We start from the raw sequence: 13417 nt of genomic DNA on the forward strand, positions 1-13417 counted from the left end.
ATCATCCTGACCCCTATTTCAGTCTGCACCCTTCCCCCTTTCCCACCACCAACTGAAAGTCCAACCTACCGGCGGGAACTTTTAAATGCCAGCGTCACAGAGCTATAAATCTCCTGTCTCTGAGGATCTAACTTGGGGGTGAAAATCGTAGTCTAACAGTGCATTGACTCTATGTTTTGAGTAAGTTTCAAACAATTGCATCTGTGAATTCCCCATATAATAATCATCTTAGTATGTCCATTCCAGGAGAAGGCCCTTGTGGTAGTCACCACTGTTTATATTGTATATACTGCACTGCATACGAGGGTATTACGGTAAGGCCCCTGTGCTACAGGTATGGGGGTAGACCCCTGTCTGCTGGCTCCGCACAGTAGGCGGAGTATAAATGTGTGTGCTCTCTGAACGGCAGCCATTTCGGCAGCAGCTGTAGGAGCCCACACATCTCTGTGTAATAAAGCCTCGATTACTCTCTACTCTCGTCTCGTTGTAATTGATTGTGCATCAATTTATTACAGAGATTTTACAAAGATGGATCTCCGCATCAAACCGGATTGCGTGCAGCTGCACCCTCAAGCAGACAACGCCAAAAAGGACTTCGCACATTGGCTAGCTTGCTTTGAAGCATGCATCGGATCTGCGACAGACCCAATCCCAGAAGCACAGAAGCTCCAGATTCTGTACACGCGGCTGAGCTCCGATGTCTTTCCCCTCATCCAGGACGCGCCTACCTATGCAGTGGCCATGGCGCTACTGAAGGAGAACTACGCACAGCAGACCAACAAGATCTACGCCAGGCACCTCCTGTCCACGCGGCACCATCTTCCCGGTGAGTCTGTGGAAGATTTCTGGCGTGCCCTGCTCGCCCTGGTGAGAGACTGTGATTGCCAGGCCGTTTCGGCTGCTGAACATTCTAACCTGCTAACGAGAGACGCGTTCATTACGGGCATAGGGTCTGACTACATCCACCAGCGCCTCATAGAAGGGGCTACACTTGACCTCGCGGTGACCAAGAAACTAGCGCTCTCGCTCACAGTCGCCTCATGCAACGTACAGGCGTATGCCCCCAACCGCACGGCTCAACCCTCCTGGGCATCGTGGACCCCATCAGCGACCGCCCCTAGCAACCCCACGCCTGCACCGCGCGGCGGCCAACCAACCCCGGGGGCCCAAGTGCTACTTCTGCGGACAGACAAAACACCCCTGGCAGCGCTGTCCGGCGCGGAGCGCGCTCTGCAAGGCCTGCGGCAATAAAGGACATTTCGCTGCAGTGTGCCAGGCCCGCTCAATCGCCGCTATTGTCCCTGCACCCCCCATGTACGGCCAGTAGGCGCCGTCATCCTGCTCCCCTCACAACACGTGCAACCCGTGGGCGCCGCCATCTTGCTTGCCTCACAACCAATGGACGGAACCATCTAGCCTGCCCCAGGACATGTGCGGCCCGAGGGCGCTGCCATCTTGCCTGCCTCAGGACACGTGCGGCCCGTGGGCGCCGCCATCTTCCCCGCCTCAGGACCCCTGCCCGTCAGGCACATCATCGGGCCGCTCATCGCCTGCAACCACTGACGACCAGCCGCGCCTCGCCTCCATCACGGCCGACCAGTCCCGACTGCACAACCTCGCGACCGCGTCGACAAAGGTGAAGGTCTACACATGAGATATCCTGCCTTCTGGACTCTGGTAGCACTGAGAGCTTCATCCACCCCAATACGGTAAGGCGCTGCTCCCTCGCGGTACACCCCATTAACCAAAGAATCTCCCTGGCCTCCGGATCGCACTCCGTGGCGATCTGGGGGTACTGCATCACCACCCTCACCATCCAGGGCGTAGAGTTCAGCGGCTTGCGGCTCTATGTCCTCCCCAACCTCTGCGCTGCCTTGCTACTCGGCCTGGATTTCCAGTGCAACCTCCAGAGCCTAACCCTGAATTTTGGCGGGCCCCTACCACCCCTTACTGTATGTGGCCTCATGACCCTTCAGGTCGACCCGCCTTCTCAGTTTGCAAATCTCACCCCGGATTGCAAACCCATCGGCACCAGGAGCAGATGGTACAGCGTCTTCATCAGGTCTGAGGTCCAGCGGCTGCAGCGGGAAGGTATCATCGAGGCCAGCAACAGCCCCTGGAGAGTGGTAGTGGTGAAAACGGGGGAGAAAAACTGGTTGGTCGTTGACTACAGTTTGACCATCAATCGGTACACGCAGCTCGACGCGTACCCCCTCCCACGCATATCTGATATGGTCAATCAGATTGCACAGTACCGGGTCTTCTCGACAGTGGACCTGAAATCTGCCTACCATCAGCTCCCCATTCGCAAGGCGGACCGCCCGTACACCGCGTTTGAAGCGGACGGCAGCCTTTACCATTTCCTTAGGGTTCCCTTCGGTGTCACTAACGGGTTCTCGGTCTTCCAACGGGAGATGGACCGAATGGTTGACCGGTACGGTCTGCGGGACACTTTCCCGTACCTGGATAACGTCACCATCTGCGGCCATGACCAGCAGGACCACGACGCTAACCTTTCCAAATTTCTCCACACCGCCAAACTCCTCAACCTAACCTACAACAAGGAGATGTGTGTGTTCAGCACGAACCGATTAACCATCCTCGGCTATGTGGTTCAGAACAGAGTTCTAGGGCCCGACCCCGATCGCATGCGCCCCCTAGTGGATCTCCCCCTCCCCCACTCCCCAAGGCCCTCAACCGATGCCTGGGGTTCTTTTCGTACTACGCCCACTGGGTCCCTCACTATGCGGACAAGGCCCGACCACTCATCCACTCCACCGGTTTCCCACTGACGGCTGAGGCTCACCAGACCTTCAGCCGTGTCAAGGCCGACATCGCCAAGGCCGCGATGCACGCGGTCGATAAGACGCTCCCCTTCCAAGTCGAGAGCGATGCATCAGACGTCGCTCTGGCCGCCAGACCGTGCGCACCTGGTGAAGGCCTCCCGCCCCTTTGAACGCCTCAGCATGGACTTCAAAGGGCCCCTCCACTGACCGCAACACGTATTTTCTCAATGTGGTCGACGAATATTCCAGATTCCCCTTCGTCATCCCATGCCCCGATATGATGTCTGCCACCGTCATCAAAGCCCTCAACACCATCTTCGCTCTGTTCGGTTTCCCTGCTTACGTCCACAGCGACCGGGGATCCTCATTTATGAGCGATGAGCTGTGCCAGTACCGGCTCAACAGGGGCATTGTCTTGAGCAGGATGACCAGCTACAACCCCAGGGGAAACTGGCAGGTGGAGCGGGACAATGGGACAATCTGGAAGGCCTTCCAGCTGGCTCTACGGTCCAGAAATCTCCCTGCCTCCCGCTGGCAGGAGGTCCTCCCGACGCACTTCACTCCATTCGGTCGCTCCTGTGCACCGCGACCAACGAAACCCCCCATGAACATCTCATTGCTTTCCCCAGGAAGTCCACCTCCGGGGTTTTGCTCCCAATGTGGCTGGCAGCTCCAGGACCCGTTCTCCTCCGCAAGGATGTGTGGCTCCACAAGGTGGACCTGTTGGTTGAGAGCGTACAGCTACTCCACGTAAACCCACAGTACGCCTACGTAGCGTACCCCGACGGCCGGCAAGACACAGTCTCCCTCAGGGATCTGGCTTCCCCCCCCCCCCCCCCCCCCCGCCCCGGCGCCATCCTCCCTTCCCCCAGTGCACCCCACCACAGCCCCCGCTCCAGGACAATCCGTCCTCCCCTTGGTCCCACCCGGAGATGAAGAGGATGTCGACACGCTCCCGGAGTCACCGATGACCGAGCCGACGCCTGACTCGCCACCAGCACTGCGGCGCTCTCAACGACGGATCGAGGCGCCCGACCGTCTAAATTTGTAACCTTCTCTGAAATTTTAATGACAACCTGTATGTAAATAATTTTCCACCCCCCCCCCCCGCTGGACTCATTTTCAACAGGGGGTGAATGTGGTAGTCACCACTGTTGTATTATATTGTATATACTGCGCTGCATACGAGGGTGCTACAGGTATGGGGGTAGGTCCCTGCCTGCTGGCTCCGCCCAGTAGGCGGAGTATAAATGTGTGTGCTCTCTGAACGGCAGCCATTTCAGCAGCAGATGTAGGAGGCCACACATCTCTGTGTAATAAAGCCCTGATTACTCTCTACTCTTGTCTCGTCGTAATTGATAGTGCATCAGCACTCACCCATGGTTATTCAATTTTGAACTTTCCAGAAGCTTGATAGTCTGTGTTGAACAAACAGAAGTCTCCTGACTCCTTGGCAGCCATCTTAACCATTCATCATTGTCCATTTTAAACAAATGAAAGATAGTTACAGAAGCTTTCATACAAGCTCAGTCTATGTGCAAAGTTATGAATATGACATTTGTATTTGCATCACCTTCGGGCTGTAAGGAAGGTTAAAAGTAGGGTTTCCCGCAGTTGGTGTTAACTCTGCTGTTCTTCTTTGATATATATCAATTACTTAGAGTTTGGGTGACATGGCACAGCTTCAGAATTTGCTGCTGATACAAAACTCAGAGGTTTTGTGAATTGTGAACAATGTCCTTTGAGAGCCAGTGCAGACTTGATCGGCGGAATGGCTTCCGACTGCACTGTGTGGATTCTGTACTTACTGTGAATACTGTTAAACATTAACAGAACATGAACAGGTTGGTGGAATGAGGCACAAATGGCAGGTACAATTTAATGCAGAGAAGTGTTGAATGATTGATATTTCACACAGAGGGATGCAACATAAAATAAAGGATACTGTCATGTTCTGTAGACTGGCTGATGTGAATGATGAACTGCAGAACATCTAGTTTAAATAATTTATCATGAAACAACTGCGTGATAAAGATAACTGAGAGAAATAAAATAATAAACTGCTAACGCTAATTAACTATTGTAGAGCTACTGCAAAATATGTCTGTTCTCCAACACGACTTATCCCAACTCCCCAGACATAGGGTCACGTGGTGTGTTTACACTGCCACCTAGAGGTCGGAGGTCTTGTACAACATTATGTACAGCGTTGCTTGATGCATATCATCACAGTTACAGTTCGACAGGAGCAGAGGTACCTGGGTGCACCTATGCACAAATAATTGAAAGAGAGCAGTTAACGAAGCGCATTGGATCCTGGGCCAGAATATTATTCTCCTCCCAGTGAGTTCTGATGGGGTTAATAGGGGATTGTGTTGGGCTGTGTGAAATTGCATGAACAGGAATACATCTGGCATCCCACTGCCCCCGCAACACCCCCCCCCCCCACCCCCCCACCCCCTGTCCGACATGGTTAAAAATCAAATTTACAAAGTGACGGGCGGCACCTCGAACGGGAAGCCCACCCATGCCCCAGTTAAGGCCCTGAGTGGCCTTTTACCGCTCAGCCTCAATTTTTAATCGGGCAGGTGATAATTCAAGGTGGGAACCGCAAAATTGAATAAAGTTTGATCCTAGGTGGGAAGGTGAGGGTGCAGTCACCTCCATCAGATGCCCCCTTTTGATGGAAGACCTCTGGATCTCCCTCCACCCAGACCTAACCCCCCCCCCCCCACCCCCACCGTCACCCTTGTCACCTTTCTTGCAAACCCCCAGGCCTTCCCTACCCCGCAACCCTTGACCCCTGCCACTTCCCATTCTTCCAGTTCCCAGCAGCTAGCTGCAGTGTCTCTTCTGCCCACTGCAATTCTGTTCCTGGAATGAAAGCTGCCGGCCAATCCAAGGACATTTCTTCCAGTGATGGGCGGAAGTCTTACCTTCTGCCAATCAGCGGTTGTTGGAGAGTGAAATGGCAGCGCGCCAACTGGAGTCGGCAGTGACTCCTCGGATGGCGGGGCCATTCTTGCGATGACTACTGTTTTCCGCTGTACCTGTTGTATGCTGATACCTTTGGATTGCTTTCCTCCTCTTTTGTTTGTTTTGAAATGGCGCCCTGATCTTGCACGACCCTACGCGACCCCCGAATCCCACTGAGCTCCAACTCACCCATCTCCCCCCCCCCCCCCCCCATGTGGGGAAGTAACTCAGATTTGACCTTACATTTTTCTGTTTCCTCTGACTTTGTCCATGTTACTTTACAGGTAAACTGAATGTGGTAGGACGTGTTTGCTGGCTACAGCGCTTTTTATTAACAACAGAAGCTAATGCACAAGAGCCAACATGCCTTCTTTACTGTGTGCTGCAATACTTGAAAACTCATTGGTCTATCGATTGTTATTCAAATTAGATGACTACCTATTTCTTTTGTTTATAGGTAAATCTGTTGCATTTATCAAGCTCAAAAATGACCCTCACAGCAAGAAAACATTTCCACTCTTTTCCACTCAGTCCCAAATCAGACAATATTGGATGCAGCTTGTTCTGCATCTGTCCGAACATGACTCTTGCTGCAGTCATCGAGCCCTGCGCCATTATGAATTCATTTTCTCCTTGCAATCGGCATTTCTGACTGAGATTCGTTGATGAAAGATATGGCTTTCTTCTGTGATGACTGGGAAATTGGGTGAGGCTACTTTAAACACAGTTCGCTTCCGACCTACTAGACAAAGGCATGTGAGTGATATAATAACATTAATAACATGGACATTACCACACAAGGAACAGTTTTACACATGACAATAATAATAATCATCATTATTAGTGTCACAAGTCGGCTTACATTAACACTACAATGAAGTTACAGTGAAAATCCCCTAGTCGCCACATTCCGGCGCCTGTTCGGGTACACAGAGGGAGAATTCAGAATGTCCAATTCACCGACCGAGCACATCTTTCAGGACTTGTGGGAAGAAACCAGAACACCTGGAAGAAACCCACGCAGACACAGGGAGAACGTGCAGACTCTGCACAGGAGTGACCCAAGCCGGGAATTGAACCCGGGTCTCTGGTGCTGTGAAGGAATAGTGCTAACCACTGTGCTACCGTGCCGCCCTGATAAATTGATGTAAAAGTGTGTTTGAGCCAAGTGGAATAGGAACAATGCACATAAGGCCAGTCAACAGGTCTCGAGGTTATTCATGAAAGCCCTGCCTTCTCAACCTTGCGCCTCGTCTCAGGTATGGTGATCCTCAGGGTAAATCACCACCGGTCAGCTCTTCCCTCAAAGGGCAAAGCAACCTATGTTCATCTGGGATTATGGCAACCTTACCTTTACGTTTACTCTTTCATGCAAAAGTATTTATCTTCTTCTCATTTCTTTCTTCCTTTGTTCTATTGATTTTACTCACTCTCCTCTTCTATAATATCCTCGCCATGCATGTAAGAGCTAGCTGCAGTGATCTGTACATCTGTACATACATCTGCACATACACCAGGGACTACAGACAGATGTAACAGCCACAGCATCACTAGAGGGCAGCATCAGAGACGGGTGTAAAGGGTCCAACCCAAGGGAGGATCTAAGTGGTCAGAGCTCTGAGGTGCAGAGGGACCTGGGTGTCCTCGTGTGTGAATCACAAAACGCTAAATTACAGATACAGCAAGTAATTAGGAAAGCTAATAGAATGTTATTAATTATTGCAAGGAGAATGAAATAGAAAAGTATGCTTCAGTTGTACAGGACACTGGTAATATCACATCTGGAGCACTGTGTACAATATTGGTCTCCTTATTTAAGGGATAATGTAAATGCATTGGAAGCAATTCAGAGAAGGTTTACTGAACCAATACCAGGAACGTGTGGGTTGTCTTATCTACTGGAGTATGAAAGAGAAAAAGTTGACTTGACTGAAACATATAAGATCCTGGAGGGTCGTGACAGGTTGGATGTGGAGAGGATTGCTCATTTAAGACAGAAATAAGGAGCAATGTTTTCTCTCAGAGGGTAGTGAGTCCTTGGAACTCTCTTCCTCAAAAGGCACTGAGCCACTGACTGCCCATCAAGACACAGCAGGTGAGCCGGGTACTTTAGAGAACTTCCACTCTCTAAACTTCTAGATTGTATGTAACCACAAGAGTAAGATTCTGTAGGTTTGTGCCGGAGATCCAGAAAGCTGCCAGAATACCGACATCCCGCATTACTCCCAGGTGTCAAGGCTGTTCAATACTCCCGCAAGATTGGATGCCTGGTTACTGGGGCACAAACACTATCCACTAATAATATAGCCGAGGAGGGCTACAACTGCGGTCATGCCTCCCCACAAGGGCAATAATTGAGAGGACAGTGACGAATGTGATATAAAATAGTTACTTTAGAGATATTAGCTAATGTAATGTAGAAATAAGCCACTTTGATTCTGGCAAGTAGAGACAAAGGATTTTAGACCGCATGGAAAAAGCAGGAAGAGGTGTGTCTATGAGAGTGATGCTGCATTGATAGGGGCCGGAGAAAGGGATTGGAAGTGAGCCAATCAGAATAGATCAAACAAGTCAGGAGGGACATAGGATGACCTATGGGTGTCGAGTATGTGAAACTTGATGCCATTTGAATGTATGAGTACTGATCTCTTTGTCTGGGACCTTCACTAAGTTCCCGGGGCTGCAGAAAGCAACATGTTATCTGTATCACTGTGGACTAGGTAGCTTGCAAGCTGAATAAAATAACTTCTTTTTACTTGCAAATCCATCTCGACTTTTATTGAGGCCAGACTGACGGAGAAAGAAATTTGGGATTCAACATTTGGTGCCGAAAACCGGGATTTCTCAGGGCGATCCTGGTCCAACTGCGAAATCAGAATTAGACTGATTATGAACAGGAGGATGGGGAACGAGGGCCCTCAATGTAGAACTGGAAAATGACCGCGCATTGATTGTTCCCCTCTTCTTATCGTCTGATTAGTCTGGTCACTCGCGGTTGGCACAGAAAGACCGCCTCGACGAAATCACAGGTCAGTCTGGGGATTAGCAATTTAATTGATGGGATTTCATATTGTTGTTTCGGCTTGGGTTAGGGTTTTGGGTTGATGTGACATCTCAAATGATGATTCAATTCCAAGTATAAGGGTTCAGAGGCTGATGTGACTTCAGTAGATGGAGGTTCAGTCAAGTATAAGTGTTTTTATGGCTGATGTGACTTCAGTAGATGGAGGTTCAGTCAAGTATAAGTGTTTTTATGGCTGATGTGACTTCAGTAGATGAAGGTTCAGTCCAGTATAACTGTTTTTAAATCTGAAGATGGTTCAACTCTATGTGTGAGTGTTTTAAATATATAGTTGATTAAGCTAAAATTGTCTCCTTGGACTGTATTGGCGAAAAACGCAGTTCCGAGGACTAGTTGAGATTGTGGGGAATGCTGCATATTGGTTGAAGCAGAAGTCTCTCAAAGGGTTAACAGCAGCAGGCAAAGTTAAAGACAGACAGTGCTTCTCACTCAGGCCTTGAGATAACAGCACCAGTCTGTAGTGTAATCAGATACCTTTCCTTTGAGTCAGTGAACACCAGCAAAGTTACGTTTTGAATTAATTAAAGGAAACCAGTGGGTTTCTCCACCTCTTTGATAAAAGTTATTATTTTCGAAAGCAATTGATTGAAATTGCCAGAATCTTAAGTTTTACTTACTTGAAATAAGGTTTATCTCATTTTATCTGGAGATTAATAGAAACTTAAAGAAGATCATGGACACCATTTTAAAAAGTGTAAATCTGGAGATGATAGTTGATTTTGCTAATACTTGTGTGTATGTAAAAGAAAAAAAACTTGTTAAAAGAAAAATTGTTAAGATAAATAAATAATTAAGTTGTAAATGTTATACAAGTTTGTGTTAAGCAAATTGTAAATTTAGTTCTGAGTTGAGATCAGAGCTAAGCTTGCAAGTTGCAGTAATTCAATTTGAATTTTCAAACATTTTTAAGTTTAAAAAAAAAAGCGCAAGTAGAGGAAAGCCGCGGGTCAAACAAGAGATGAGCTACGTAGTTCAATGGCTGGCCTTGAATTGACAGAAAAAGAAAAATTCAATAATTTGGAAAAGTAAGCATATCACCTAAGTCTCTCCAAACTAAGCAGAAACCACAAGGTTCGGGAACAAAGGAAGCTGAAACAGATTATTTTGAAGAGAAAGAACTCCCCCTAGTGACAGGGAGAGATGTTGAAGTCCTGGAACAACCAGGGGAAATAGCTAGAGTGCCCCCTGGTGACATTCGGAGACAGTTACAGATTAGGAAGATGCGAAACCCCGATGCAGTGACTGTGGGAGCGAACCCCACGATAGACGTTTACTTCCCATGGACACCCAGTGAGATGATGGCTATTATGTCTACAATCCCAGATAGAAAAAATCTACTGCTGCCTTCATGGATTCCTTGAGAACTACCATCTCAATTTATCAAGCTGATTTAAGGGACCTCTGGGCCCGAGTCCAGCAGATTTTAATCCCAGCAGAGTACCGCAATTATCTTAACCACCTGAATTATGCTAGTCATGCCGCACTTCAGCAGGCCTATGCGTTAGACGACGATAGAAAGACACAGATCTTGAATGCGTTGAATAGCACATTTCAAAGGCCCATAAATCTTTCTGTTATTTTAGACCTAAAACCTAAGAAGACTGAAGAGCCAGAGGAATTTCTGGAGCGTTTTAATGAAATCTACCGGGGGCAGTCAGGCGATTTGCTGTATCAAAATGGTCAGAATTCCCCTCAATATTGTGCTATGTTAATGCATTGCCTACCACCTTCTGTGGTTACTGCTGTGAAATGTAATAACATGAATTGGACAGAGAACGACCCTTCCCAGGTGGCAAGGGCAGTCAGATTTTATTGGAAGGAGGGTGTAGGCCAAGAAGGAGGCTCAGTTACAAAGGTTAAGACTGAGTATGTAATGAAAAAGGATGATTGGCGATCCCAACAAGCGGCAGAAATGGTAGTTTACCAGCAGGAGCCCCAATATAGTGACTTTGGGTGGGTGGATCAGCGAAGAGGAGGATACCAAACCCACCCAAAGGGACCCTCACCCCCTTTTTATGGCCCACCGAACGAATCAACAGCTCTACAACCGCAGCCCCCTCTGAGGGGCCATTGGTCTACTGGAAGAAGAGGACGGGGCAGCCATGTCTTCTGTGCAATCAGCACTTAAATTACCATTATCCGACCACACGCAGCAATTGTCAGGGTTCCAAGGACAGGTGTGTGAGTATCCTATTTCTGAACCTGTGACAGTCACTTACGAGAGTAAGTCTGCAGATCATCAGTTTGTAGTGACTACTGGATTGGACTGTAACTTGTTGGCCCGAGATTTACTGTGTATCTTCCAGCTACAGCTAGAATGCGGAGGTGAGGGGGTAACGGTTACATCATGGAGGATGAGACAACGGTGCTATATTTCTATCACCCCCCAGTGGTGGACGTCAGACGTTGAACAGTCACTGCATCACGTTACCCTGGCCTATGACAGAACTGGACGAAATAGGGAGTTGGAGGACAAATACCGGCCATTACTTGAGACCGAATGGCCAGTCAAGGTTACAGCCACAGTCACGGGAAAAGAAGGTACAGACGATTTTGTTACAATATCACCACATTTATGGCCACAGTCAGCTTCGGTAAGCCCTCATATTACACGTCAGGTCCATGACCAGTACCATGCCAGGGATATGGGACGAATGGTCAGGAGGGCAGTGGATCATTCGGATCCAACAGACTACGCACTTCAAGTCATGCCGGACGGCACTACCATAAAATATTTTGAGGTCCCTGAAACGATTAACACTCGACTGCAGCATCACAGGGGACATGATGTGTTGGAATATGTCAATCCACAGGTCTGGGCGGAATACCCATCACAAGTGGGAAAGACAAATGTTACACCTATTAAGGTGATGATTAAGGATCATGTAAAGCTACCTTCCATTCGACAATACCCCCTGAAATCTCAAGCTGCTCCATCAATAGATAAATTAATTCAAGAGCTGTTGAAACAGGGTATTTTGGTCCCTTGCCAATCAGAATGTAACACCCCCATACTTGCTGTGCCTAAACCAGCCAAACCAGACCAGTACCGATTAGTACAGGATTTACGTTCAATCAATTCCATCGCATAGCCGTTACATGCTCTCACCCTCCAACAGGATATTACGGTGTATAGCTCCCACTTGGTCATCGCACTACTGAGGCAACTGCAGACTCAGCATCATACCGCAGCTCGTCAGAATAGGTATGAGATATACCTTTTGAACAATCCACGTCTGACATTTAAATACTGTACCACTATCAATCCAGCCTGTTTTCTTAGTGGTCCCCCTGTCCATGAAGATGCACCTGGCCACGACTGTTTAGCCTTGATTCAGGAAATTACCACAATAAGGGGCGATTTGAGTGACATTTTGTCAGAACAACCTGACATGATTATGTGTGGTCAAATATCCCACCGGGGTTTAGTTAATGACCTACTGCAGGCCCTCCTTATGCCCGCACAGATTTCCGTTATTAAATGCGCTGCCCACACGAATGGTACAACCCCAGTTGACGTTGGTAATGAACGAGCAGATTGTGCAGCGCGAACAGCCGCGCAAATTCAGCAAGTGATGGTGCCTAAGATGTTAAGTCAGACTAAACGATCTACTATAAATATGTCTGCTTCTGAAAAGTCAATGCCAACCATCCAAAACGTCATAAGGTTACAGGAGGACGCTCCTGAGAGTGATAAACAAATGTGGAAACGGTTAGGTTGTACATATGATTCTGTTTCCTCTTTATGGACCACGCCAGCACATCAGACTTGTATGTCTGATGTGCTGGCTTTATGGGTCATTGAATGTGTACACTTTGCAACTCATTGTGGGGCTCGAGGGACTAGTGATTTGTTGCTGGACACTTGGTGGCACCCTAAAATGCAGGGGTTGGCCCAAAGTATCAGTAATCAGTGTTTGATTTGTCAGCAATATAACACTGGAAAAGGTATCCCTTGTGGGAAGGGGCAAACCCCGTTGCCCAGTGGTCCCTTTGAGACGCTCCAAATGGATTACATTGAGTTGGAAAGGTGTCAATGTTATAAATATGTTTTGATCATTGTGGATGTGTTCAGCAGATGGGTCGAGGCGTATCCGACTATCGATAATAAAGCTGCTACTGTGGTTAAAGTCTTGATGAGGGAAATCATTCCCCGTGCTATTTTACAGGTGTGGAGCATGATGGAGTGGCTACGCATCGTCTGTATGATATTTGACCTCACTTCGCCTTTGCATTGGCGTGTTATTGGCGATGGACATGGTAAAGGGGAATATTATGTATCTGTGTAGCCCCAACCAACCTACAAGGTTACATCACCTCTGCAAAGGTGATGTTCTTCGCTGCCCCCATATACGAGGACATGGTATCGACTCATGGAAGGTCATCAAAGTTAAGGAGAATGCAGGAGTCATGAAGCAGTTGCACCGGTCCCGGCGATGGGAAGGGAACATTATATGGACATTGCCTTGTTTTTGGAATACATGTAAATTCGATTTTGGATGTGTTAAGAGTGGTGCAATAAAGGTAATATCAGGCTGTCAGAAGAGCGTAGGAAGAGGCTATGAGGAAGTGA

The sequence above is a fragment of the Scyliorhinus torazame genome, chromosome 3 (assembly GCF_047496885.1).
Source record: "Scyliorhinus torazame isolate Kashiwa2021f chromosome 3, sScyTor2.1, whole genome shotgun sequence".
Lineage (NCBI taxonomy): Eukaryota > Metazoa > Chordata > Chondrichthyes > Carcharhiniformes > Scyliorhinidae > Scyliorhinus > Scyliorhinus torazame.